This window comes from Schistocerca serialis, chromosome 2 (genome assembly GCF_023864345.2).
Source record: "Schistocerca serialis cubense isolate TAMUIC-IGC-003099 chromosome 2, iqSchSeri2.2, whole genome shotgun sequence".
Taxonomy (NCBI): domain Eukaryota; kingdom Metazoa; phylum Arthropoda; class Insecta; order Orthoptera; family Acrididae; genus Schistocerca; species Schistocerca serialis.
In genome coordinates, this window is record NC_064639.1 from 276,911,492 (window position 1) to 276,939,108 (window position 27,617).

Sequence of the window (27,617 nt, forward strand, 5' to 3'; positions counted from 1 at the left end):
GTCTAATCTCTGATGTCTGTAACAGACGACTTAGTTTCGAACAAAATGTATTGAGTGCTGTGATTATACGGATTTGAGAAACTCTTTTGGTGGTACATTCTGCGCTATATTTGTGCGGCTGCGCCTGGCGAACGTGTAACGGGTGCAGAACTCATGCCGGTGTACTGTGGCAACGTGGATGCTACTACAACATCAACTGTAAGTTCTCTAACAGAACAAACGAGGAGCATCAAATCAAGTGTCAGGATGGCCGAGCGGTCTAAGGCGCCAGACTCAAGGAAAAACCTTGGCTGCAGTAGCAGCTAGAGCCTTCTGGTCCTCGAATGAGGGCGTGGGTTCGAATCCCACACCTGACACAGATCTTGTCGCTTCTCTGGAGCACCCTGTGTATCATTGAGATCCTTTGTAAAGTGCAACAGCACGATACTGGCCGTGTTCTCCTAAGTGAAATCAAAAATTGGTATCAAACACAAGCGCACCTACGGCAACCAAACTGTTTCTTCGGTAGTGTGAGCTACAAACAGAGAGTGTTGGTTGTAAATACGACGTTCCCTCGTTAGGTTACTTCCGCGCCACAGCCGCAAACACGTCAAAAGGGACACTTGTGATATGAAAACGACTCTTGTCTGGAGATGCAGAGTGCTAACGACAGTGTGAGGAAACAGTGCAGGCTGACCAGTACATCCTCTGTACAATAACAGTCGCTGATGAAATACAGAGAACTCGAAATAAATTCATATACTCAAAATATTACTTTATGGAGATTACAACGTGACCAAAACTTGAGATATTACTCGACAGATAGACCTCTGCATTCTGTCTCATCTCTGATGTCTGTAACAGACGACTTAGTTTCGAACAAAATGTATTGAGTGCTGTGATTATACGGATTTGAGAAACTCTTTTGGTGGTACATTCTGCGCTATATTTGTGCGGCTGCACCTGGCGAACGTGTAACGGGTGCAGAACTCATGCCGGTGTACTGTGGCAACGTGGATGCTACTACAACATCAACTGTAAATTCTCTAACAGAACAAACGAGGAGCATCAAATCAAGTGTCAGGATGGCCGAGCGGTCTAAGGCGCCAGACTCAAGGAAAAACCTTGGCTGCAGTAGCAGCTAGAGCCTTCTGGTCCTCGAATGAGGGCGTGGGTTCGAATCCCACTCCTGACACAGATTTTGTCGCTTCTCTGGAGCACCCTGTGTATCACTGAGATCCTTTGTAAAGTGCAACAGCACGATACTGGCCGTGTTCTCCTAAGTGAAATCAAAAATTGGTATCAAACACAAGCGCACCTACGGCAACCAAACTGTTTCTTCGGTAGTGTGAGCTACAAACAGAGAGTGTTGGTTGTAAATACGACGTTCCCTCGTTATGTTACTTCCGCGCCACAGCCGCAAACACGTCAAAAGGGACACTTGTGGTATGAAAACGACTCTTGTCTGGAGATGCAGAGTGCTAACGACAGTGTGAGGAAACAGTGCAGGCTGACCAGTACATCCTCTGTACAATAACAGTCGCTGATGAAATACAGAGAACTCGAAATAAATTCATATACTCAAAATATTACTTTATGGAGATTACAACGTGACCAAAACTTGAGATATTACTCGACAGATAGACCTCTGCATTCTGTCTAATCTCTGATGTCTGTAACAGACGACTTAGTTTCGAACAAAATGTATTGAGTGCTGTGATTATACGGATTTGAGAAACTCTTTTGGTGGTACATTCTGCGCTATATTTGTGCGGCTACGCCTGGCGAACGTGTAACGGGTGCAGAACTCATGCCGGTGTACTGTGGCAACGTGGATGCTACTACAACATCAACTGTAAGTTCTCTATCAGAACAAACGAGGAGCATCAAATCAAGTGTCAGGATGGCCGAGCGGTCTAAGGCGCCAGACTCAAGGAAAAACCTTGGCTGCAGTAGCAGCTAGAGCCTTCTGGTCCTCGAATGAGGGCGTGGGTTCGAATCCCACTCCTGACACAGATCTTGTCGCTTCTCTGGAGCACCCTGTGTATCATTGAGATCCTTTGTGAAGTGCAACAGCACGATACTGGCCGTGTTCTCCTAAGTGAAATCAAAAATTGGTATCAAACACAAGCGCACCTACGGAAACCAAACTGTTTCTTCGGTAGTGTGAGCTACAAACAGAGAGTGTTGGTTGTAAATACGACGTTCCCTCGTTAGGTTACTTCCGCGCCACAGCCGCAAACACGTCAAAAGGGACACTTGTGATATGAAAACGACTCTTGTCTGGAGATGCAGAGTGCTAACGACAGTGTGAGGAAACAGTGCAGGCTGACCAGTACATCCTCTGTACAATAACAGTCGCTGATGAAATACAGAGAACTCGAAATAAATTCATATACTCAAAATATTACTTTATGGAGATTACAACGTGACCAAAACTTGAGATATTACTCGACAGATAGACCTCTGCATTCTGTCTAATCTCTGATGTCTGTAACAGACGACTTAGTTTCGAACAAAATGTATTGAGTGCTGTGATTATACGGATTTGAGAAACTCTTTTGGTGGTACATTCTGCGCTATATTTGTGCGGCTGCGCCTGGCGAACGTGTAACGGGTGCAGAACTCATGCCGGTGTACTGTGGCAACGTGGATGCTACTACAACATCAACTGTAAGTTCTCTAACAGAACAAACGAGGAGCATCAAATCAAGTGTCAGGATGGCCGAGCGGTCTAAGGCGCCAGACTCAAGGAAAAACCTTGGCTGCAGTAGCAGCTAGAGCCTTCTGGTCCTCGAATGAGGGCGTGGGTTCGAATCCCACTCCTGACACAGATCTTGTCGCTTCTCTGGAGCACCCTGTGTATCATTGAGATCCTTTGTAAAGTGCAACAGCACGATACTGGCCGTGTTCTCCTAAGTGAAATCAAAAATTGGTATCAAACACAAGCGCACCTACGGCAACCAAACTGTTTCTTCGGTAGTGTGAGCTACAAACAGAGAGTGTTGGTTGTAAATACGACGTTCCCTCGTTAGGTTACTTCCGCGCCACAGCCGCAAACACGTCAAAAGGGACACTTGTGATATGAAAACGACTCTTGTCTGGAGATGCAGAGTGCTAACGACAGTGTGAGGAAACAGTGCAGGCTGACCAGTACATCCTCTGTACAATAACAGTCGCTGATGAAATACAGAGAACTCGAAATAAATTCATATACTCAAAATATTACTTTATGGAGATTACAACGTGACCAAAACTTGAGATATTACTCGACAGATAGACCTCTGCATTCTGTCTCATCTCTGATGTCTGTAACAGACGACTTAGTTTCGAACAAAATGTATTGAGTGCTGTGATTATACGGATTTGAGAAACTCTTTTGGTGGTACATTCTGCGCTATATTTGTGCGGCTGCACCTGGCGAACGTGTAACGGGTGCAGAACTCATGCCGGTGTACTGTGGCAACGTGGATGCTACTACAACATCAACTGTAAATTCTCTAACAGAACAAACGAGGAGCATCAAATCAAGTGTCAGGATGGCCGAGCGGTCTAAGGCGCCAGACTCAAGGAAAAACCTTGGCTGCAGTAGCAGCTAGAGCCTTCTGGTCCTCGAATGAGGGCGTGGGTTCGAATCCCACTCCTGACACAGATTTTGTCGCTTCTCTGGAGCACCCTGTGTATCACTGAGATCCTTTGTAAAGTGCAACAGCACGATACTGGCCGTGTTCTCCTAAGTGAAATCAAAAATTGGTATCAAACACAAGCGCACCTACGGCAACCAAACTGTTTCTTCGGTAGTGTGAGCTACAAACAGAGAGTGTTGGTTGTAAATACGACGTTCCCTCGTGAGGTTACTTCCGCGCCACAGCCGCAAACACGTCAAAAGGGACACTTGTGGTATGAAAACGACTCTTGTCTGGAGATGCAGAGTGCTAACGACAGTGTGAGGAAACAGTGCAGGCTGACCAGTACATCCTCTGTACAATAACAGTCGCTGATGAAATACAGAGAACTCGAAATAAATTCATATACTCAAAATATTACTTTATGGAGATTACAACGTGACCAAAACTTGAGATATTACTCGACAGATAGACCTCTGCATTCTGTCTAATCTCTGATGTCTGTAACAGACGACTTAGTTTCGAACAAAATGTATTGAGTGCTGTGATTATACGGATTTGAGAAACTCTTTTGGTGGTACATTCTGCGCTATATTTGTGCGGCTACGCCTGGCGAACGTGTAACGGGTGCAGAACTCATGCCGGTGTACTGTGGCAACGTGGATGCTACTACAACATCAACTGTAAGTTCTCTATCAGAACAAACGAGGAGCATCAAATCAAGTGTCAGGATGGCCGAGCGGTCTAAGGCGCCAGACTCAAGGAAAAACCTTGGCTGCAGTAGCAGCTAGAGCCTTCTGGTCCTCGAATGAGGGCGTGGGTTCGAATCCCACTCCTGACACAGATTTTGTCGCTTCTCTGGAGCACCCTGTGTGTCACTGAGATCCTTTGTAAAGTGCAACAGCACGATACTGGCCGTGTTCTCCTAAGTGAAATCAATAATTGGTATCAAACACAAGCGCACCTACGGCAACCAAACTGTTTCTTCGGTAGTGTGAGCTACAAATAGAGAGTGTTGGTTGTAAATACGACGTTCCCTCGTGAGGTTACTTCCGCGCCACAGCCGCAAACACGTCAAAAGGGACACTTGTGGTATGAAAACGACTCTTGTCTGGAGATGCAGAGTGCTAACGACAGTGTGAGGAAACAGTGCAGGCTGACCAGTACATCCTCTGTACAATAACAGTCGCTGATGAAATACAGAGAACTCGAAATAAATTCATATACTCAAAATATTACTTTATGGAGATTACAACGTGACCAAAACTTGAGATATTACTCGACAGATAGACCTCTGCATTCTGTCTAATCTCTGATGTCTGTAACAGACGACTTAGTTTCGAACAAAATTGAGTGCTGTGATTATACGGATTTGAGAAACTCTTTTGGTGGTACATTCTGCGCTATATTTGTGCGGCTGCACCTGGCGAACGTGTAACGGGTGCAGAACTCATGCCGGTGTACTGTGGCAACGTGGATGCTACTACAAAATCAACTGTAAGTGCTCTAACAGAACAAACGAGGAGCATCAAATCAAGTGTCAGGATGGCCGAGCGGTCTAAGGCGCCAGACTCAAGGAAAAACCTTAGCTGCAGTAGCAGCTAGAGCCTTCTGGTCCTCGAATGAGGGCGTGTGTTCGAATCCCACTCCTGACACAGATTTTGTCGCTTCTCTGGAGCACCCTGTGTATCACTGAGATCCTTTGTAAAGTGCAACAGCACGATACTGGCCGTGTTCTCCTAAGTGAAATCAAAAATTGGTATCAAACACAAGCGCACCTACGGCAACCAAACTGTTTCTTCGGTAGTGTGAGCTACAAACAGAGAGTGTTGGTTGTAAATACGACGTTCCCTCGTGAGGTTACTTCCGCGCCACAGCCGCAAACACGTCAAAAGGGACACTTGTGGTATGAAAACGACTCTTGTCTGGAGATGCAGAGTGCTAACGACAGTGTGAGGAAACAGTGCAGGCTGACCAGTACATCCTCTGTACAATAACAGTCGCTGATGAAATACAGAGAACTCGAAATAAATTCATATACTCAAAATATTACTTTATGGAGATTACAACGTGACCAAAACTTGAGATATTACTCGACAGATAGACCTCTGCATTCTGTCTAATCTCTGATGTCTGTAACAGACGACTTAGTTTCGAACAAAATGTATTGAGTGCTGTGATTATACGGATTTGAGAAACTCTTTTGGTGGTACATTCTGCGCTATATTTGTGCGGCTGCGCCTGGCGAACGTGTAACGGGTGCAGAACTCATGCCGGTGTACTGTGGCAACGTGGATGCTACTACAACATCAACTGTAAGTTCTCTAACAGAACAAACGAGGAGCATCAAATCAAGTGTCAGGATGGCCGAGCGGTCTAAGGCGCCAGACTCAAGGAAAAACCTTGGCTGCAGTAGCAGCTAGAGCCTTCTGGTCCTCGAATGAGGGCGTGGGTTCGAATCCCACTCCTGACACAGATCTTGTCGCTTCTCTGGAGCACCCTGTGTATCATTGAGATCCTTTGTAAAGTGCAACACCACGATACTGGCCGTGTTCTCCTAAGTGAAATCAAAAATTGGTATCAAACACAAGCGCACCTACGGCAACTAAACTGTTTCTTCGGTAGTGTGAGCTACAAACAGAGAGTGTTGGTTGTAAATACGACGTTCCCTCGTTATGTTACTTCCGCGCCACAGCCGCAAACACGTCAAAAGGGACACTTGTGATATGAAAACGACTCTTGTCTGGAGATGCAGAGTGCTAACGACAGTGTGAGGAAGCAGTGCAGGCTGACCAGTACATCCTCTGTACAATAACAGTCGCTGATGAAATACAGAGAACTCGAAATAAATTCATATACTCAAAATATTACTTTATGGAGATTACAACGTGACCAAAACTTGAGATATTACTCGACAGATAGACCTCTGCATTCTGTCTAATCTCTGATGTCTGTAACAGACGACTTAGTTTCGAACAAAAAGTATTGAGTGCTGTGATTATACGGATTTGAGAAACTCTTTTGGTGGTACATTCTGTGCTATATTTGTGCGGCTGCACCTGGCGAACGTGTAACGGGTGCAGAACTCATGCCGGTGTACTGTGGCAACGTGGATGCTACTACAACATCAACTGTAAGTTCTCTAACAGAACAAACGAGGAGCATCAAATCAAGTGTCAGGATGGCCGAGCGGTCTAAGGCGCCAGACTCAAGGAAAAACCTTGGCTGCAGTAGCAGCTAGAGCCTTCTGGTCCTCGAATGAGGGCGTGGGTTCGAATCCCACTCCTGACACAGATTTTGTCGCTTCTCTGGAGCACCCTGTGTATCACTGAGATCCTTTGTAAAGTGCAACAGCACGATACTGGCCGTGTTCTCCTAAGTGAAATCAAAAATTGGTATCAAACACAAGCGCACCTACGGCAACCAAACTGTTTCTTCGGTAGTGTGAGCTACAAACAGAGAGTGTTGGTTGTAAATACGACGTTCCCTCGTGAGGTTACTTCCGCGCCACAGCCGCAAACACGTCAAAAGGGACACTTGTGGTATGAAAACGACTCTTGTCTGGAGATGCAGAGTGCTAACGACAGTGTGAGGAAACAGTGCAGGCTGACCAGTACATCCTCTGTACAATAACAGTCGCTGATGAAATACAGAGAACTCGAAATAAATTCATATACTCAAAATATTACTTTATGTAGATTACAACGTGACCAAAACTTGAGATATTACTCGACAGATAGACCTCTGCATTCTGTCTAATCTCTGATGTCTGTAACAGACGACTTAGTTTCGAACAAAATGTATTGAGTGCTGTGATTATACGGATTTGAGAAACTCTTTTGGTGGTACATTCTGCGCTATATTTGTGCGGCTGCACCTGGCGAACGTGTAACGGGTGCAGAACTCATGCCGGTGTACTGTGGCAACGTGGATGCTACTACAACATCAACTGTAAGTTCTCTAACAGAACAAACGAGGAGCATCAAATCAAGTGTCAGGATGGCCGAGCGGTCTAAGGCGCCAGACTCAAGGAAAAACCTTGGCTGCAGTAGCAGCTAGAGCCTTCTGGTCCTCGAATGAGGGCGTGGGTTGTAGTGGGACGAAATTAAACGTCACCCATCCACCAAGTCAGCCCAGTTTGCAGGTGACTATAAGTTTAATTTAGTTTTGTTTATGTGTTTTCTTATTATTTGTAATAAATGTGAATTATCTAAAAGTTTTGTATTTTTTTTTTATGTGTTTCATGTACGGAGAGATCGGCGCAACGAACGGGGACAGCATCTTCGTTGCCGCGACCAGAGAGGAAATTGCTGGCCGCTATACGTCGCGGGTCGACAGCCAAGGAGCAACAGAAGATCCTGGAACCGAGTTGTTGCGTCGTGTTTCTAAAAAATTAAAAATGAATTTTTATACTCTTTTTTGTACAACAATGACGTCATAATGAGCTTAGTCTTATTGAAATGTTAGTCACTGTCTGTCAACGCTCAAGTTCACATCTGTATGTGTAGGAAGCTAATAAAAATAGTGTATGCTACTAAAGCTGAAACACGTGTCGTGAAGATTTATTTATGAAGAGTTATGTGAACGGATTAATAATATATTTGACAAGATTATTGATTCAGACAGCGTTGGCCAACACTTTGAATCTAAAAAGTTTATTTAATGTGTGATTCTGATATCGATTAGATCAAGATAACGTGTGTCGATATAATTTTCTGAGGAAAAACAAACGAAATTTAAATTGGGAAAAAGTTACGAAAACCAATTGGCCCAAGTGATGTAATTCTTTGCATACGACTCAACGGATGTTTTACAGTTTCGTTCAAGAACCATTCTATGACAATTTAAAAAGAATATGAATCATTTTTGAAGTGGGTTGTAACTGACGTAGGTGACGAAGTCTGCACATGGTCACACATATATCAAACGAAAACCCAAATACGTCGTTACACCGCAGGGTTCGAATCCCACTCCTGACACAGATCTTGTCGCTTCTCTGGACCACCCTGTGTATCATTGAGATCCTTTGTAAAGTGCAACAGCACGATACTGGCCGTGTTCTCCTAAGTGAAATCAAAAATTGGTATCAAACACAAGCGCACCTACGGCAACCAAACTGTTTCTTCGGTAGTGTGAGCTACAAACAGAGAGTGTTGGTTGTAAATACGACGTTCCCTCGTTAGGTTACTTCCGCGCCACAGCCGCAAACACATCAAAAGGGACACTTGTGATATGAAAACGACTCTTGTCTGGAGATGCAGAGTGCTAACGACAGTGTGAGGAAACAGTGCAGGCTGACAAGTACATCCTCTGTACAATAACAGTCGCTGATGAAATACAGAGAACTCGAAATAAATTCATATACTCAAAATATTACTTTATGGAGATTACAACGTGACCAAAACTTGAGATATTACTCGACAGATAGACCTCTGCATTCTGTCTAATCTCTGATGTCTGTAACAGACGACTTAGTTTCGAACAAAATGTATTGAGTGCTGTGATTATACGGATTTGAGAAACTCTTTTGGTGGTACATTCTGCGCTATATTTGTGCGGCTGCGCCTGGCGAACGTGTAACGGGTGCAGAACTCATGCCGGTGTACTGTGGCAACGTGGATGCTACTACAACATCAACTGTAAGTTCTCTAACAGAACAAACGAGGAGCATCAAATCAAGTGTCAGGATGGCCGAGCGGTCTAAGGCGCCAGACTCAAGGAAAAACCTTGGCTGCAGTAGAAGCTAGAGCCTTCTGGTCCTCGAATGAGGGCGTGGGTTCGAATCCCACTCCTGACACAGATCTTGTCGCTTCTCTGGAGCACCCTGTGTATCATTGGGATCCTTTGTAAAGTGCAACAGCACGATACTGGCCGTGTTCTCCTAAGTGAAATCAAAAATTGGTATCAAACACAAGCGCACCTACGGCAACCAAACTGTTTCTTCGGTAGTGTGAGCTACAAACAGAGAGTGTTGGTTGTAAATACGACGTTCCCTCGTGAGGTTACTTCCGCGCCACAGCCGCAAACACGTCAAAAGGGACACTTGTGGTATGAAAACGACTCTTGTCTGGAGATGCAGAGTGCTAACGACAGTGTGAGGAAACAGTGCAGGCTGACCAGTACATCCTCTGTACAATAACAGTCGCTGATGAAATACAGAGAACTCGAAATAAATTCATATACTCAAAATATTACTTTATGGAGATTACAACGTGACCAAAACTTGAGATATTACTCGACAGATAGACCTCTGCATTCTGTCTAATCTCTGATGTCTGTAACAGACGACTTAGTTTCGAACAAAATGTATTGAGTGCTGTGATTATACGGATTTGAGAAACTCTTTTGGTGGTACATTCGGCGCTATATTTGTGCGGCTGCGCCTGGCGAACGTGTAACGGGTGCAGAACTCATGCCGGTGTACTGTGGCAACGTGGATGCTACCACAACATCAACTGTAAGTTCTCTAACAGAACAAACGAGGAGCATCAAATCAAGTGTCAGGATGGCCGAGCGGTCTAAGGCGCCAGACTCAAGGAAAAACCTTGGCTGCAGTAGCAGCTAGAGCCTTCTGGTCCTCGAATGAGGGCGTGGGTTCGAATCCCACTCCTGACACAGATTTTGTCGCTTCTCTGGAGCACCCTGTGTATCACTGAGATCTTTTGTAAAGTGCAACAGCACGATACTGGCCGTGTTCTCCTAAGTGAAATCAAAAATTGGTATCAAACACAAGCGCACCTACGGCAACCAAACTGTTTCTTCGGTAGTGTGAGCTGCAAACAGAGAGTGTTGGTTGTAAATACGACGTTCCCTCGTGAGGTTACTTCCGCGCCACAGCCGCAAACACGTCAAAAGGGACACTTGTGGTATGAAAACGACTCTTGTCTGGAGATGCAGAGTGCTAACGACAGTGTGAGGAAACAGTGCAGGCTGACCAGTACATCCTCTGTACAATAACAGTCGCTGATGAAATACAGAGAACTCGAAATAAATTCATATACTCAAAATATTACTTTATGGAGATTACAATGTGACCAAAACTTGAGATATTACTCGACAGATAGACCTCTGCATTCTGTCTAATCTCTGATGTCTGTAACAGACGACTTAGTTTCGAACAAAATGTATTGAGTGCTGTGATTATACGGATTTGAGAAACTCTTTTGGTGGTACATTCTGCGCTATATTTGTGCGGCTGCGCATGGCGAACGTGTAACGGGTGCAGAACTCATGCCGGTGTACTGTGGCAACGTGGATGCTACTACAACATCAACTGTAAGTTCTCTAACAGAACAAACGAGGAGCATCAAATCAAGTGTCAGGATGGCCGAGCGGTCTAAGGCGCCAGACTCAAGGAAAAACCTTGGCTGCAGTAGCAGCTAGAGCCTTCTGGTCCTCGAATGAGGGCGTGGGTTCGAATCCCACTCCTGACACAGATCTTGTCGCTTCTCTGGAGCACCCTGTGTATCATTGAGATCCTTTGTAAAGTGCAACACCACGATACTGGCCGTGTTCTCCTAAGTGAAATCAAAAATTGGTATCAAACACAAGCGCACCTACGGCAACCAAACTGTTTCTTCGGTAGTGTGAGCTACAAACAGAGAGTGTTGGTTGTAAATACGACGTTCCCTCGTTAGGTTACTTCCGCGCCACAGCCGCAAACACGTCAAAAGAGACACTTGTGATATGAAAACGACTCTTGTCTGGAGATGCAGAGTGCTAACGACAGTGTGAGGAAACAGTGCAGGCTGACCAGTACATCCTCTGTACAATAACAGTCGCTGATGAAATACAGAGAACTCGAAATAAATTCATATACTCAAAATATTACTTTATGGAGATTACAACGTGACCAAAACTTGAGATATTACTCGACAGATAGACCTCTGCATTCTGTCTAATCTCTGATGTCTGTAACAGACGACTTAGTTTCGAACAAAATGTATTGAGTGCTGTGATTATACGGATTTGAGAAACTCTTTTGGTGGTACATTCTGCGCTATATTTGTGCGGCTGCGCCTGGCGAACGTGTAACGGGTGCAGAACTCATGCCGGTGTACTGTGGCAACGTGGATGCTACTACAACATCAACTGTAAGTTCTCTAACAGAACAAACGAGGAGCATCAAATCAAGTGTCAGGATGGCCGAGCGGTCTAAGGCGCCAGACTCAAGGAAAAACCTTGGCTGCAGTAGCAGCTAGAGCCTTCTGGTCCTCGAATGAGGGCGTGGGTTCGAATCCCACTCCTGACACAGATCTTGTCGCTTCTCTGGAGCACCCTGTGTATCATTGAGATCCTTTGTAAAGTGCAACAGCACGATACTGGCCGTGTTCTCCTAAGTGAAATCAAAAATTGGTATCAAACACAAGCGCACCTACGGCAACCAAACTGTTTCTTCGGTAGTGTGAGCTACAAACAGAGAGTGTTGGTTGTAAATACGACGTTCCCTCGTTAGGTTACTTCCGCGCCACAGCCGCAAACACGTCAAATGAGACACTTGTGATATGAAAACGACTCTTGTCTGGAGATGCAGAGTGCTAACGACAGTGTGAGGAAACAGTGCAGGCTGACCAGTACATCCTCTGTACAATAACAGTCGCTGATGAAATACAGAGAACTCGAAATAAATTCATATACTCAAAATATTACTTTATGGAGATTACAACGTGACCAAAACTTGAGATATTACTCGACAGATAGACCTCTGCATTCTGTCTCATCTCTGATGTCTGTAACAGACGACTTAGTTTCGAACAAAATGTATTGAGTGCTGTGATTATACGGATTTGAGAAACTCTTTTGGTGGTACATTCTGCGCATATTTGTGCGGCTGCACCTGGCGAACGTGTAACGGGTGCAGAACTCATGCCGGTGTACTGTGGCAACGTGGATGCTACAACATCAACTGTAAGTGCTCTAACAGAACAAACGAGGAGCATCAAATCAAGTGTCAGGATGGCCGAGCGGTCTAAGGCGCCAGACTCAAGGAAAAACCTTGGCTGCAGTAGCAGCTAGAGCCTTCTGGTCCTCGAATGAGGGCGTGGGTTCGAATCCCAGTCCTGACACAGATTTTGTCGCTTCTCTGGAGCACCCTGTGTATCACTGAGATCCTTTGTAAAGTGCAACAGCACGATACTGGCCATGATCTCCTAAGTGAAATCAAAAATTGGTATCAAACACAAGCGCACCTACGGCAACCAAACTGTTTCTTCGGTAGTGTGAGCTACAAACAGAGAGTGTTGGTTGTAAATACGACGTTCCCTCGTTAGGTTACTTCCGCGCCACAGCCGCAAACACGTCAAAAGGGACACTTGTGATATGAAAACGACTCTTGTCTGGAGATGCAGAGTGCTAACGACAGTGTGAGGAAACAGTGCAGGCTGACCAGTACATCCTCTGTACAATAACAGTCGCTGATGAAATACAGAGAACTCGAAATAAATTCATATACTCAAAATATTACTTTATGGAGATTACAACGTGACCAAAACTTGAGATATTACTCGACAGATAGACCTCTGCATTCTGTCTAATCTCTGATGTCTGTAACAGACGACTTAGTTTCGAACAAAATGTATTGAGTGCTGTGATTATACGGATTTGAGAAACTCTTTTGGTGGTACATTCTGCGCTATATTTGTGCGGCTGCGCCTGGCGAACGTGTAACGGGTGCAGAACTCATGCCGGTGTACTGTGGCAACGTGGATGCTACTACAACATCAACTGTAAGTTCTCTAACAGAACAAACGAGGAGCATCAAATCAAGTGTCAGGATGGCCGAGCGGTCTAAGGCGCCAGACTCAAGGAAAAACCTTGGCTGCAGTAGCAGCTAGAGCCTTCTGGTCCTCGAATGAGGGCGTGGGTTCGAATCCCACTCCTGACACAGATCTTGTCGCTTCTCTGGAGCACCCTGTGTATCATTGAGATCCTTTGTTAAGTGCAACAGCACGATACTGGCCGTGTTCTCGTAAGTGAAATCAAAAATTGGTATCAAACACAAGCGCACCTACGGCAACCAAACTGTTTCTTCGGTAGTGTGAGCTACAAACAGAGAGTGTTGGTTGTAAATACGACGTTCCCTCGTTAGGTTACTTCCGCGCCACAGCCGCAAACACGTCAAAAGGGACACTTGTGATATGAAAACGACTCTTGTCTGGAGATGCAGAGTGCTAACGACAGTGTGAGGAAACAGTGCAGGCTGACCAGTACATCCTCTGTACAATAACAGTCGCTGATGAAATACAGAGAACTCGAAATAAATTCATATACTCAAAATATTACTTTATGGAGATTACAACGTGACCAAAACTTGAGATGTTACTCGACAGATAGACCTCTGCATTCTGTCTAATCTCTGATGTCTGTAACAGACGACTTAGTTTCGAACAAAATTGAGTGCTGTGATTATACGGATTTTAGAAACCCTTTTGGTGGTACATTCTGCGCTATATTTGTGCGGCTGCACCTGGCGAACGTGTAACGGGTGCAGAACTCATGCCGGTGTACTGTGGCAACGTGGATGCTACTACAACATCAACTGTAAGTTCTCTAACAGAAGAAACGAGGAGCATCAAATCAAGTGTCAGGATGGCCGAGCGGTCTAAGGCGCCAGACTCAAGGAAAAACCTTGGCTGCAGTAGCAGCTAGAGCCTTCTGGTCCTCGATTGAGGGCGTGGGTTCGAATCCCACTCCTGACACAGATTTTGTCGCTTCTCTGGAGCACCCTGTGTATCACTGAGATCCTTTGTAAAGTGCAACAGCACGATACTGGCCGTGTTCTCCTAAGTGAAATCAAAAATTGGTATCAAACACAAGCGCACCTACGGCAACCAAACTGTTTCTTCGGTAGTGTGAGCTACAAACAGAGAGTGTTGGTTGTAAATACGACGTTCCCTCGTGAGGTTACTTCCGCGCCACAGCCGCAAACACGTCAAAAGGGACACTTGTGGTATGAAAACGACTCTTGTCTGGAGATGCAGAGTGCTAACGACAGTGTGAGGAAACAGTGCAGGCTGACCAGTACATCCTCTGTACAATAACAGTCGCTGATGAAATACAGAGAACTCGAAATAAATTCATATACTCAAAATATTACTTTATGGAGATTACAACGTGACCAAAACTTGAGATATTACTCGACAGATAGACCTCTGCATTCTGTCTAATCTCTGATGTCTGTAACAGACGACTTAGTTTCGAACAAAATGTATTGAGTGCTGTGATTATACGGATTTGAGAAACTCTTTTGGTGGTACATTCTGCGCTATATTTGTGCGGCTGCGCCTGGCGAACGTGTAACGGGTGCAGAACTCATGCCGGTGTACTGTGGCAACGTGGATGCTACTACAACATCAACTGTAAGTTCTCTAACAGAACAAACGAGGAGCATCAAATCAAGTGTCAGGATGGCCGAGCGGTCTAAGGCGCCAGACTCAAGGAAAAACCTTGGCTGCAGTAGCAGCTAGAGCCTTCTGGTCCTCAAATGAGGGCGTGGGTTCGAATCCCACTCCTGACACAGAGCTTGTCGCTTCTCTGGAGCACCCTGTGTATCATTGAGATCCTTTGTAAAGTGCAACAGCACGATACTGGCCGTGTTCTCCTAAGTGAAATCAAAAATTGGTATCAAACACAAGCGCACCTACGGCAACCAAACTGTTTCTTCGGTAGTGTGAGCTACAAACAGAGAGTGTTGGTTGTAAATACGACGTTCCCTCGTGAGGTTACTTCCGCGCCACAGCCGCAAACACGTCAAAAGGGACACTTGTGGTATGAAAACGACTCTTGTCTGGAGATGCAGAGTGCTAACGACAGTGTGAGGAAACAGTGCAGGCTGACCAGTACATCCTCTGTACAATAACAGTCGCTGATGAAATACAGAGAACTCGAAATAAATTCATATACTCAAAATATTACTTTATGGAGATTACAACGTGACCAAAACTTGAGATATTACTCGACAGATAGACCTCTGCATTCTGTCTAATCTCTGATGTCTGTAACAGACGACTTAGTTTCGAACAAAATGTATTGAGTGCTGTGATTATACGGATTTGAGAAACTCTTTTGGTGGTACATTCTGCGCTATATTTGTGCGGCTGCACCTGGCGAACGTGTAACGGGTGCAGAACTCATGCCGGTGTACTGTGGCAACGTGGATGCTACTACAACATCAACTGTAAGTTCTCTAACAGAACAAACGAGGAGCATCAAATCAAGTGTCAGGATGGCCGAGCGGTCTAAGGCGCCAAACTCAAGGAAAAACCTTGGCTGCAGTAGCAGCTAGAGCCTTCTGGTCCTCGAATGAGGGCGTGGGTTCGAATCCCACTCCTGACACAGATCTTGTCGCTTCTCTGGAGCACCCTGTGTATCACTGAGATCCTTTGTAAAGTGCAACAGCACGATACTGGCCGTGTTCTCCTAAGTGAAATCAAAAATTTGTATCAAACACAAGCGCACCTACGGCAACCAAACTGTTTCTTCGGTAGTGTGAGCTACAAACAGAGAGTGTTGGTTGTAAATACGAAGTTCCCTCGTGAGGTTACTTCCGCGCCACAGCCGCAAACACGTCAAAAGGGACACTTGTGGTATGAAAACGACTCTTGTCTGGAGATGCTGAGTGCTAACGACAGTGTGAGGAAACAGTGCAGGCTGACCAGTACATCCTCTGTACAATAACAGTCGCTGATGAAATACAGAGAACTCGAAATAAATTCATATACTCAAAATATTACTTTATGGAGATTACAACGTGACCAAAACTTGAGATATTACTCGACAGATAGACCTCTGCATTCTGTCTAATCTCTGATGTCTGTAACAGACGACTTAGTTTCGAACAAAATGTATTGAGTGCTGTGATTATACGGATTTGAGAAACTCTTTTGGTGGTACATTCTGCGCTATATTTGTGCGGCTGCACCTGGCGAACGTGTAACGGGTGCAGAACTCATGCCGGTGTACTGTGGCAACGTGGATGCTACTACAACATCAACTGTAAGTTCTCTAACAGAACAAACGAGGAGCATTAAATCAAGTGTCAGGATGGCCGAGCGGTCTAAGGCGCCAGACTCAAGGAAAAACCTTGGCTGCAGTAGCAGCTAGAGCATTCTGGTCCTCGAATGAGGGCGTGGGTTCGAATCTCACTCCTGTCACAGATTTTGTCGCTTCTCTGGAGCACCCTGTGTATCACTGAGATCCTTTGTAAAGTGCAACAGCACGATACTGGCCGTGTTCTCCTAAGTGAAATCAAAAATTGGTATCAAACACAAGCGCACCTACGGCAACCAAACTGTTTCTTCGGTAGTGTGAGCTACAAACAGAGAGTGTTGGTTGTAAATACGACGTTCCCTCGTGAGGTTACTTCCGCGCCACAGCCGCAAACACGTCAAAAGGGACACTTGTGGTATGAAAACGACTCTTGTCTGGAGATGCAGAGTGCTAACGACAGTGTGAGGAAACAGTGCAGGCTGACCAGTACATCCTCTGTACAATAACAGTCGCTGATGAAATACAGAGAACTCGAAATAAATTCATATACTCAAAATATTACTTTATGGAGATTACAACGTGACCAAAACTTGAGATATTACTCGACAGATAGACCTCTGCATTCTGTCTAATCTCTGATGTCTGTAACAGACGACTTAGTTTCGAACAAAATTGAGTGCTGTGATTATACGGATTTGAGAAACTCTTTTGGTGGTACATTCTGCGCTATATTTGTGCGGCTGCACCTGGCGAACGTGTAACGGGTGCAGAACTCATGCCGGTGTACTGTGGCAACGTTGATGCTACTACAACATCAACTGTAAGTTCTCTAACAGAACAAACGAGGAGCATCAAATCAAGTGTCAGGATGGCCGATAGTCGCGCTTCAGCTGTGCTACCGTGTGGACGTGTGTACTGCTGCGCTCCGACTGTGTTGTTTACATACGTGTTCTGCTGTTGTCTCCTTTGCTGGCTGTCTGTTCAACTTCGTGTTTGTGTATCTTCGTTAGTGTTTCGCTGTTCATCACCGTTCTGTCACTCGCCGGAATTTCGGTTTTTTAACCGGAGTTTCATCCCTGTTCTGAATCATGTCTACGAACGTCAGGAAAAACACACTGGTCTTCGCTTTCGACAAGGAATCCCGTCATATCCAGCCAACGTCACTGGAAATACACGATTGGATTACTGAGGTAATTGGTGTCAACTCTGATTCCGTCCATACAATACAGTTAGACAATGATAAATACTGTATTTTTGTTAAGTTTGAGAGCTCGGTGACGATAGATAGACTTTTAGCAAAGTGGGGTAGTGAAGTAGAATTCATTCACAGAGACGGCTCGAAGAGCAAAGTTCGGATCTGGCGAGCTGATATTGTTTACACTACCGTTCGCGTGCTTAACTTACCTATTGAAATTGATAATGATTTAATTAAGGATGCGCTTTGCAAGTATGGTGACGTGAAATCTGTTTATAATGAACGTTGGTCTCGTCACTACAAACTGCAGTGTTTTAACGGAATTCGATCTGTGGAGATGGACATCAAGACCAATATTCCGTCTCATGTATTTGTAAATGGCTACAGGGCGCAAATTGTGTATTCAGGTCAAGTACCGACCTGTCATGTTTCTAATGAGTCTGGCCACTTTAGACAGGATTGTCCGCGGCGGGTTTTTGTATTGAAAAGCAATCTAACGCAACTCCAGAAACTTACCCTAAACGATGTCTAGCCAAATAATGTATCTGTCCCGCTGGGTGTGGATACTGCCCAAGCGAACCACTCTGATTTATCCGTCAATGATATTACTCAATTTCCATGTTTAGATAAAAAGGCTGATGTTGACACCCCCGCATCCTCCGAATTGCAGACAAAACAACGGCCCCATGAGATAACTGATAGCTGTTCTGACGACGTCTGACAAATCTCACTCCGCACGCAAACAAAAACAATGCGAGGAGGAAGTAATGGCACAACTCCAGGAAATGCAGATGGAAGCTTGTTTACAATCAGAACGTAAACAACTGGTGGGAAACTGCGAAAACGGGGATGTTTCTAGCAATAACCGCGAGACATCAGGAGGGGACACAGTTTGCCAAGACGAGCAGCCTCCTGACAGTCACGAGAAACAATTAGTGTGTCTGGCTCAACCCTCTGTAACGACTAGTGCTTCCCCGAAGGGTACTGACCACACGACAGGGCTAAGCAGTACAGGCCGTGTCGTACAGTTGGACGACCCGACGGGATCGGCGTCACAACCGACCACCACAAAACCCGTCACAGAGCCTTCGGATGCCCCACGAAGGAAGTTAAAGCCACAACCGAATGTCAATGCTCCTCGTAATCAAGCGAAGTTAAAGAGCGTGAAAAGTGACACGAAACCCCAAAATGTGCGTTACGAAACTGTCAGGCACGGGTCATTGAAAGAATCTCCTGAGGAACTTCCTGATAATCAATCTTCTACTGATTCAGGAGGTAAATCTCAAACCTAGACTGCACTAATACTGTAATTAGCAACCTCTCAATGGGACGTTCTGTTCTGTCTAAATTTTCTGTGTCTCCTAAGTAATAATTTAGTCGCATGTTATTTACTCACTGTCCTAACATCCAACGAGTAATAACGCAATGACCCAGTGTTATACTATTGCTGCTGTCAATATTAATAAAATACGGTCGGCATTGAAAATAGCAGCGCTAAAAGAATTTTTATATGACTCGGGAACTGATATAGCCCTGCTGCAGGAAGTTGTCACGTCGGATTTAAATATTCCCGGGTATGTTGCTCACCTAAATGTCTCCCACGAAACTAGCGTGGGGACAGCTTTTTTAATCCGGGATGGGATTCCAGTAACGGACGTAGAACGACTGGAATCTGGAAGGGGATTAGGGCTCAAGATTTATGACGTGTTCCTTATTAACTTGTATGCCCCTTCCGGCAGCTCACATCGATCTGACAGAACACGATTTTTTAAAGACGAGGTAATATACTTATTACGCAAAAATCCCAGTCACCTTATAATGGGGGGTGATTTTAATTGCGTCCTCAACAGAAAAGATCAGAGTCCAAATTTTAATTATTCTGCTGAATTAAAACATCTCGTTACTAGCTTAAAGCTAAAGGATGCTTGGGAATGCAAACACCCTGCGTTTGTCGAGTACACTTATGCAACTTCCAATGCATGCAGCAGAATCGACAGATTCTACATTACCGACAATCTCGAAACGGCTTTATTGAAAATAGAAACGATTCCTGTCTACTTTTCGGACCATTCCGGTGTGTTGGCCTGTATAAATTTACAAGCGCAGCCAATACGCCGCTTCAAAAACCAGTGGAATTTAAATGTCTCGCTGTTACAAGACCGTGAATTAGAAGATCAGATAAAAGACGCATGGGCGTTATGCCTGCGTGCTCTTCCTAGATACGCGACTACCATAGAATGGTGGACAAAAATGACAAAGCCAAAACTTAGAAAGACGATAATGCAATATAGCTTTCAGAGGGCCAGAGATCTTAAGAACACTATAGAGTTCTATTACTCAGTACTCAGAGAGCTATATGGTCAAACATCTGGTTCACATCTTCGCCTGACAGATATAAAAAAAATTAAGGCTAAATTACTCAGCATTAAGAGGCATCAACTGGAAGGACTTACAATAAAATCCAAGGCGAAATCTGTCTCAGAGGACGAAACAACTTCCCTATACCACCTTCTGAAGCACGTTCAAAACAGAAGAACAATGTTTATCGACGAATTACGGACGACGAATGGTACAAGTCTTAGGACACAGAAAGAGATTTTGAATGAGATCTATCGCTACTTCGATAACATATATTCCGAAAATTCCAGCTGCGAGGAATCTATTGATGATTTCCTCGAATTTCTTGTGCCACAGCTGACGGATGATGACAACGTTACCTTCCTGTCGCACGTCTGTAATGAGGACGTTTATGTGACTCTGTGTACCTCCCCTCTGAAAAAATCCCCAGGTCCTGATGGTCTACCTGCAGAATTTTATGTCCACTATTGGCCGATAGTGGGAGGGACAATTACAGAGATTGTAAATGAAGTTCTTCAGGGCGCAATGATACCCTCTGAATTTAAAGAAAGTAAAATAGTCCTTATCCCCAAAACTAAAGGACACAAAGATCTTACTAACTTCAGACCGATTTCGTTGCTCAATGCTGACTATAAAATAATAGCAAGAATTCTCAACAAGAAAATTTCATCCTTAGCAAGTAGACTGATTAGTCCGTATCAACACTGCATTGCAGGTAAAACTCTGTTTCACAATTTAGCGGAATTTCGGGATATAATTACAATCACTTCCGTCACTAACATCAAATGTGCCCTGGTTTTCCTGGATTTTCATAAATCATTCGATCTCGTGAATCATATCTACCTTTTCAAGACGTTAAAAAAGCTCGGTTTCGAGGAACGAGCCTTAAACGTAATAAAAAACGTGGCGACAGGAATAAACGCATGCATAGCAGTTAACAGTCAGGCTACGAGAAAATTCCAAATACGACGCGGTGTTCCTCAGGGAAGCCCCCTTTCTATGTCACTATTTGCCATTTCACTGGACCCATTTCTTAAACGTATTCACGATAAATTAACAGGTATAACACTGTCAGGGTGCAAAACAGCTATAAAAGCTTATGCTGATGATGTAGGCGTCATAATCAGAAATCATGACGATGTAGCTACGTTAGCTGCAGTGATTCAGACTTACTGCAGTGCGTCTGGGGCAAATTCAAATGAAAAGAAAAGCAAAATTTTACATCTTAGGGGTTTTGAGCACATAAACGTAGAGTGGGCAAAGTTGGTCAGGCAGCATACGACGCTTGGTGTCACATTGACCGCATGCCCAATGAAAATGACTGCGTTGAATTGGAAAGCTGCGGCACGGAAAGTGCAGGGTGCTATAATGGAAAACTTATCACGGAATATGAATCAGATTCAGAGGATTAAGTACATCAACACGTGTATCTTAGCTACAGCATACCACACTGCTCAGCTCTTTCCACTACCCAAAATGATAGCCAAGAACATAACGTCCAGAATCACAAATTTCCTGTGGAAAGGAGAACTGTTTCGAGTAACCGGCAAAGTGGCTACCTTACATCCCCGAAATGGTGGTTTAGGTCTCATCAATATTACCAACAAAGCCTCTGCACTCTTCGTCAAAAGGCAACTAACTATTATTAGGGAAGTACCGGAAAGTATTTCAAGCCGACTTTTTGAAATTCTAAAACCTCGCAGCCTGCAGCCTCCTATTGATGTGCAAAAAATTAACAATCGTCTCCAGCACGTGCGAGCCTTTTATATTGAACTTATCTACATGAGGGACGAAGTTACACGGCTACGTCAGCTAACGTCAAGAGATATTATGCGGGTCTGGGAGACGTGTGAAGGAAAGAATAAAGTAGAGAGACAGTTTCCTCACATACACTGGACTGCTATCTGGCAAAACATCAATTTAAAAGTTTTATCTTCTGACATAAGAACAGCATGGTACAAAGCCGTTAATAATATCATTAGCACCAACGAAAGGTTATATGAAATTGGCCTCAGTGACACCAATCTATGTCAACGATGTCGACTAGTGGACACAATTATCCATCGATACACTTGCGGCGGCAATATACATATCTGGAATTGGCTCAAAGTGCAAATAGCTCTCATTACGAGGTCTTCACCTCAGTACATCTCGCTGTCAGTGCTGCACAGACCACAAGACCGTTATTTTCCAGAGACGAAGAATAATGCCGTCTATTGGCTCGTAGGAAATTATGTAACTTACGTAACTCATGACGCTGGAACTGACACCGTTACAGATTTCAAGATATACTTACAGTGCAAATACGACAAAATACGTACGTATGCAGACCACAAGAAGAAATATGGTAATATGCTACAAATTATATTTGATAGAATGGGGATAGGCTAAACACCATCAACCTAAAGCACACAGTATTGAGTGGCTATATTACTATGTGCAGAATTATTGTCTGTTTCATTTCTTATACTTTCATTTTTGTTGATTTTCCACTATGACAAAATGGTCAAAAAAGACAACAAATAAAAAATTTAAAAAAATTAAACAAAAAATGAAGGCAGGAACAACAAGTAGAAGATTGAGTTATATTTTTCATTTTATGCACATGGAGAGCAATTACTTATTTCACGAACGAATTCCTTTCATTTAATCATGATAATATAAAAAAACCATAAAAAAGAGGAAACACAAATTTAAAAAAACATTAAAAACAAAAAAAATTAACAAAAAAAAATTAACAAAAACAAAAAATTTGCTAAAGTGGGCAGTTGTATTTTTGGATCATAGGAGCGATAAGGTCGAAAATCAGTGATGGGTATGGTGGAGACATTGTGGCCAGGCCTCAGATTATTCTTGACCCCTAACCACTTTGCCTCCCTCTGCCTATTACTTATAAAAAATAACAAAAAAAGAAGAAAAAAAAGTGGTTAAGGCGCCTGACTTGAAAAAAAAAAAGAAGTGGCTAGGAAACGTGGCTCTCACCCAGGAGGCAAAAAAAAAAAAAAAAAATGGATAAGGCATCGGTCTCCTAAACCGGGGATTGTGGGTTCGAGTCCCACCATAGGTACACGTTTTACTCACTGTTTTATATTAAAAAAAAAAAAAAAAGTGGCAGAGCGCTGGTCTAGTAAACCAGAGGTCGTGAGTTCGATCCTCACAGGAGGCAAATGAATATTGTAACAGCCCCTTCCACCTTAGCCCTTTCGAAAAAAGCGGTCAAGAATAAAAAAAATTATGAATGGAAAAAAAAAGCGGTCTAAGGCGCCAGACTCAAGGAAAAACCTTGGCTGCAGTAGCAGCTAGAGCCTTCTGGTCCTCGAATGAGGGCGTGGGTTCGAATCCCACTCCTCACACAGATTTTGTCGCTTCTCTGGAGCACCCTGTGTATCATTGAGATCCTTTGTAAAGTGCAACAGCACGATACTGGCCGTGTTCTCCTAAGTGAAATCAAAAATTGGTATCAAACACAAGCGCACCTACGGCAACCAAACTGTTTCTTCGGTAGTGTGAGCTACAAACAGAGAGTGTTGGTTGTAAATACGACGTTCCCTCGTTAGGTTACTTCCGCGCCAAAGCCGCAAACACGTCAAAAGGGACACTTGTGGTATGAAAACGACTCTTGTCTGGAGATGCAGAGTGCTAACGACAGTGTGAGGAAACAGTGCAGGCTGACCAGTACATCCTCTGTACAATAACAGTCGCTGATGAAATACAGAGAACTCGAAATAAATTCATATACTCAAAATATTACTTTATGGAGATTACAACGTGACCAAAACTTGAGATATTACTCGACAGATAGACCTCTGCATTCTGTCTAATCTCTGATGTCTGTAACAGACGACTTAGTTTCGAACAAAATCTATTGAGTGCTGTGATTATACGGATTTGAGAAACTCTTTTGGTGGTACATTCTGCGCTATATTTTTGCGGCTGCACCTGGCGAACGTGTAACGGGTGCAGAACTCATGCCGGTGTACTGTGGCAACGTGGATGCTACTACAACATCAACTGTAAGTTCTCTAACAGAACAAACGAGGAGCATCAAATCAAGTGTCAGGATGGCCGAGCGGTCTAAGGCGCCAGACTCAAGGAAAAACCTTGGCTGCAGTAGCAGCTAGAGCCTTCTGGCCCTCGAATGAGGGCGTGGGTTCGAATCCCACTCCTGACACAGATTTTGTCGCTTCTCTGGAGCACCCTGTGTATCATTGAGATCCTTTGTAAAGTGCAACAGCACGATACTGGCCGTGTTCTCCTAAGTGAAATCAAAAATTTGTATGAAACACAAGCGCATCTACGGCAACCAAACTGTTTCTTCGGTAGTGTGAGCTACAAACAGAGAGTGTTGGTTGTAAATACGACGTTCCCTCGTGAGGTTACTTCCGCGCCACAGCCGCAAACACGTCAAAAGGGACACTTGTGGTATGAAAACGACTCTTGTCTGGAGATGCAGAGTGCTAACGACAGTGTGAGGAAACAGTGCAGGCTGACCAGTACATCCTCTGTACAATAACAGTCGCTGATGAAATACAGAGAACTCGAAATAAATTCATATACTCAAAATATTACTTTATGGAGATTACAACGTGACCAAAACTTGAGATATTACTCGACAGATAGACCTCTGCATTTTGTCTAATCTCTGATGTCTGTAACAGACGACTTAGTTTCGAACAAAATGTATTGAGTGCTGTGATTATACGGATTTGAGAAACTCTTTTGGTGGTACATTCTGCGCTATATTTGTGCGGCTGCACCTGGCGAACGTGTAACGGGTGCAGAACTCATGCCGGTGTACTGTGGCAACGTGGATGCTACTACAACATCAACTGTAAGTTCTCTAACAGAACAAACGAGGAGCATCAAATCAAGTGTCAGGATGGCCGAGCGGTCATTCCGGCTCTAGCTGTCAGCGCGTTAGGACGTGTCCGCTGCTGCTCCGTGTTTACGTTAGTGGTGCCGCCGCATCCTGAGTTTAATTTGTTGCTGTTTGTGAATTTCTGTGTTTCTACGTGTCTGGTGTCATTGTTCTAAGTTTCTGTTTATTTTCGTCCGTTATAACGGTTGTGTTTTGGTGGAATTTCGGTTGATTACCGGAATCTCCTCGCGACTGAAGCAAAATGGCTGGAATTGTACGGAAAAATACCCTGGTTTTCTCTTTTGAGAAGGAAACGCGTGCAGTGCAACCTACGGCTTTGGAAATCCATGACTGGCTGACCGACGTAATTGGAGTAAGTTCTGATTCCGTACATACCACCCATTTAGATGCTGACAAATACTGTGTCTTTGTAAAATTTTTTAATCCTGTTGATGTTGAGAAGCTGTTATTGCGGTGTGGTAGTGTTGCTGAATTTGTGCACAGAGATGGGTCTCAAAGTAGTGTTTCAATTCGCAAAGCGGATATCACGTATAAATCAGTCAGAGTGCTAAACGTTCCTATTGAAGTAGATAATCAGCTGATTCAAGAGGCGCTTTCGAAATACGGGGAGATCCAGTCCGTTGTCAACGAAAGGTGGTCGAAATTGTATAAATTGCAGTGTTTCAATGGCATTCGATCAGTAGAAATGGAAGTTAAAGCCAATATCCCATCTTTTATTTCTATTGCTGGTCATAAAGCGCATATCGTATATTCAGGGCAGGTGCAGACATGTAATATTTGCAATGCAACGGGTCATTTCCGTCAAGACTGTCCCCGCCGTGTATATGTCCTTAAAAATAGCCTTACGCAGCGTCAGCGACTTACGCTTAATGATGTTCTGCCTAACAATCATCAACCTCCCCCGGCCGGTAATGATGGAGCCAGTACTTCTGAAGTAACTGCCGTAAATGTCGCTGATTTCCCTCCCTTGCATGTTATTACCGATCGCAGTTCTCCTACCCATGAATGCGATCTGCAAACTAAAAAGAGACCTTTAGACACAACTGAAGACTGTTCAGACGATGATACATCACAGTCCAACCGTAAACAAAAGCAATGCAGCGAGGGTGCGGGTGAGGACGTAGACAGTAAACATGTGGCAGTGACGCCAGCAGCAGAGGCCCTCCCGCCGTCAGCTGCTGTTGCCACAGTGTTAGAAAACATGGACGCGAAAACACTGGCTCCGACCACGGTAACACGGAAGTCGAGTTCTGAGGAACAGCAAGTGATGGATCGGACTCAGCCTTGCGAATCTACAGACACACAGCACTCCCTCCCCGATGCACAGATAGAAGTCGCGGAAGGAACTGAAACTGTAACTAGACTTAGCAAACAGGACTGTGTAGAGGCCACCTCCGAACAATCGGCGCAAGATGCGGATCACTCGCGGCCACACACTGCCACTGCAGAGGTTCAACGACGCAGGCTAAAACCTCAACCTAACCTCAAAGCATCTCGTCACGCCGATAAACAAAAACTAGGAAAAGATTATGTGAAAGCCAAAAACGTATCATATGAAATAATTACTGCAGTATCCCCTGAGAAAAACTCAAAGAACCTTGATGGTGCAAAACCCCCCTGTAAAGATAAGTCTGACCCGGTAAAGAATCCGTCACTGAACTGACACAGCCAAGTCTAACTCGAGAAATGATACTGCTAAGTGCCACCATGTTCCTGCACAATTTCGGTGACAACGGAATTACCAATCTGCCAAATTCGTAGTTGACTGGTTTTACTATAGTTTTTTTTTTCTTCTTTTTCTTCTATTACCTCCAGGAGTAATTGTTACTTTCCTCTGACAGTAGGGATTTTTTTTCCTTATTTTCACGAGGAACCTACATGTGCCAGGCCTACACAATAACCACTATAAACATTAACAGGATTAAGTCAGAAACGAAGATTGCTGCTCTCAAGGATTTCCTTTACGAATCAGGAACTGACATTGCTTTGCTGCAAGAAGTCGTGATGCCTGACCTTAAAGTTGCCGGCTATGTAGAAATATTAAATATCTCACTCGAAACAACGGTGGGGACAGCAATTTTAATCCGGGAAGGGATCCCTGTAACTGATGTCGAGAGACTGGACTCGGGCAGAGCAATAGGAATTAAAGTTTTTGACGTTACTATTATTAACCTGTATGCCCCGTCAGGGACCTCCAATAGACCGGAAAGGGCAAATTTTTTTAGAGAAGAAATAATATATTTATTACGGAAAAACCCGCCAGAACTTTTAATTGGCGGCGATTTTAACTGTGTACTAAATAAAAAAGATCAGACTCCCAATTTTAATTGCTGTAACGAATTGAAGCGGTTAGTAACGGATCTAAACCTCAGAGATACTTGGGAAATTAAATATCCCACTGTTGTTGCATATACGTATATAGCTACACAGTCCTGTAGCAGGATTGATAGGATATATGTGTCACAAGGTATGGAAAGATCCTTAGTTAAAGTCGAGACAGTTCCTGTATATTTCTCCGACCATTGCAGTATGTTGGCTTCCATCAATTTAAGGGCACAACCAACTCGCCGTTTAAGAAGTCAGTGGAAGCTGA

General features: G+C 44.1%; 2 protein-coding genes and 20 non-coding genes across 22 annotated transcripts in view; all 22 read left to right on the forward strand.

Moving 5' to 3' along the window:
• LOC126457036 (uncharacterized protein K02A2.6-like) overlaps positions 1-27,617 on the forward strand; it is a 432,608-nt gene that overhangs the window by 321,135 nt on the left and 83,856 nt on the right. The gene's annotated exons all lie outside the window — the stretch shown is intronic.
• Positions 1-27,617, forward strand: part of LOC126457037 (hemolymph lipopolysaccharide-binding protein-like) — a 480,588-nt gene that overhangs the window by 239,030 nt on the left and 213,941 nt on the right. The window lies entirely within an intron of this gene.
• Positions 241-356, forward strand: Trnal-caa (transfer RNA leucine (anticodon CAA)). The gene is made up of 2 exons: positions 241-278; positions 311-356. It is a non-coding gene; the product is annotated as a tRNA-Leu (tRNA).
• On the forward strand, positions 1,059-1,174 carry Trnal-caa (transfer RNA leucine (anticodon CAA)). Its single transcript has 2 exons — positions 1,059-1,096; positions 1,129-1,174. It is a non-coding gene; the product is annotated as a tRNA-Leu (tRNA).
• Positions 1,877-1,992, forward strand: Trnal-caa (transfer RNA leucine (anticodon CAA)). Its single transcript has 2 exons — positions 1,877-1,914; positions 1,947-1,992. It is a non-coding gene; the product is annotated as a tRNA-Leu (tRNA).
• On the forward strand, positions 2,695-2,810 carry Trnal-caa (transfer RNA leucine (anticodon CAA)). The gene is made up of 2 exons: positions 2,695-2,732; positions 2,765-2,810. It is a non-coding gene; the product is annotated as a tRNA-Leu (tRNA).
• Positions 3,513-3,628, forward strand: Trnal-caa (transfer RNA leucine (anticodon CAA)). Its single transcript has 2 exons — positions 3,513-3,550; positions 3,583-3,628. It is a non-coding gene; the product is annotated as a tRNA-Leu (tRNA).
• Positions 4,331-4,446, forward strand: Trnal-caa (transfer RNA leucine (anticodon CAA)). The gene is made up of 2 exons: positions 4,331-4,368; positions 4,401-4,446. It is a non-coding gene; the product is annotated as a tRNA-Leu (tRNA).
• On the forward strand, positions 5,145-5,260 carry Trnal-caa (transfer RNA leucine (anticodon CAA)). Its single transcript has 2 exons — positions 5,145-5,182; positions 5,215-5,260. It is a non-coding gene; the product is annotated as a tRNA-Leu (tRNA).
• On the forward strand, positions 5,963-6,078 carry Trnal-caa (transfer RNA leucine (anticodon CAA)). Its single transcript has 2 exons — positions 5,963-6,000; positions 6,033-6,078. It is a non-coding gene; the product is annotated as a tRNA-Leu (tRNA).
• Positions 6,781-6,896, forward strand: Trnal-caa (transfer RNA leucine (anticodon CAA)). The gene is made up of 2 exons: positions 6,781-6,818; positions 6,851-6,896. It is a non-coding gene; the product is annotated as a tRNA-Leu (tRNA).
• Positions 9,287-9,402, forward strand: Trnal-caa (transfer RNA leucine (anticodon CAA)). The gene is made up of 2 exons: positions 9,287-9,324; positions 9,357-9,402. It is a non-coding gene; the product is annotated as a tRNA-Leu (tRNA).
• Positions 10,105-10,220, forward strand: Trnal-caa (transfer RNA leucine (anticodon CAA)). Its single transcript has 2 exons — positions 10,105-10,142; positions 10,175-10,220. It is a non-coding gene; the product is annotated as a tRNA-Leu (tRNA).
• Positions 10,923-11,038, forward strand: Trnal-caa (transfer RNA leucine (anticodon CAA)). Its single transcript has 2 exons — positions 10,923-10,960; positions 10,993-11,038. It is a non-coding gene; the product is annotated as a tRNA-Leu (tRNA).
• Positions 11,741-11,856, forward strand: Trnal-caa (transfer RNA leucine (anticodon CAA)). The gene is made up of 2 exons: positions 11,741-11,778; positions 11,811-11,856. It is a non-coding gene; the product is annotated as a tRNA-Leu (tRNA).
• On the forward strand, positions 12,555-12,670 carry Trnal-caa (transfer RNA leucine (anticodon CAA)). Its single transcript has 2 exons — positions 12,555-12,592; positions 12,625-12,670. It is a non-coding gene; the product is annotated as a tRNA-Leu (tRNA).
• Positions 13,373-13,488, forward strand: Trnal-caa (transfer RNA leucine (anticodon CAA)). The gene is made up of 2 exons: positions 13,373-13,410; positions 13,443-13,488. It is a non-coding gene; the product is annotated as a tRNA-Leu (tRNA).
• Trnal-caa (transfer RNA leucine (anticodon CAA)) lies at positions 14,187-14,302 on the forward strand. Its single transcript has 2 exons — positions 14,187-14,224; positions 14,257-14,302. It is a non-coding gene; the product is annotated as a tRNA-Leu (tRNA).
• On the forward strand, positions 15,005-15,120 carry Trnal-caa (transfer RNA leucine (anticodon CAA)). Its single transcript has 2 exons — positions 15,005-15,042; positions 15,075-15,120. It is a non-coding gene; the product is annotated as a tRNA-Leu (tRNA).
• On the forward strand, positions 15,823-15,938 carry Trnal-caa (transfer RNA leucine (anticodon CAA)). Its single transcript has 2 exons — positions 15,823-15,860; positions 15,893-15,938. It is a non-coding gene; the product is annotated as a tRNA-Leu (tRNA).
• On the forward strand, positions 16,641-16,756 carry Trnal-caa (transfer RNA leucine (anticodon CAA)). Its single transcript has 2 exons — positions 16,641-16,678; positions 16,711-16,756. It is a non-coding gene; the product is annotated as a tRNA-Leu (tRNA).
• On the forward strand, positions 24,201-24,316 carry Trnal-caa (transfer RNA leucine (anticodon CAA)). The gene is made up of 2 exons: positions 24,201-24,238; positions 24,271-24,316. It is a non-coding gene; the product is annotated as a tRNA-Leu (tRNA).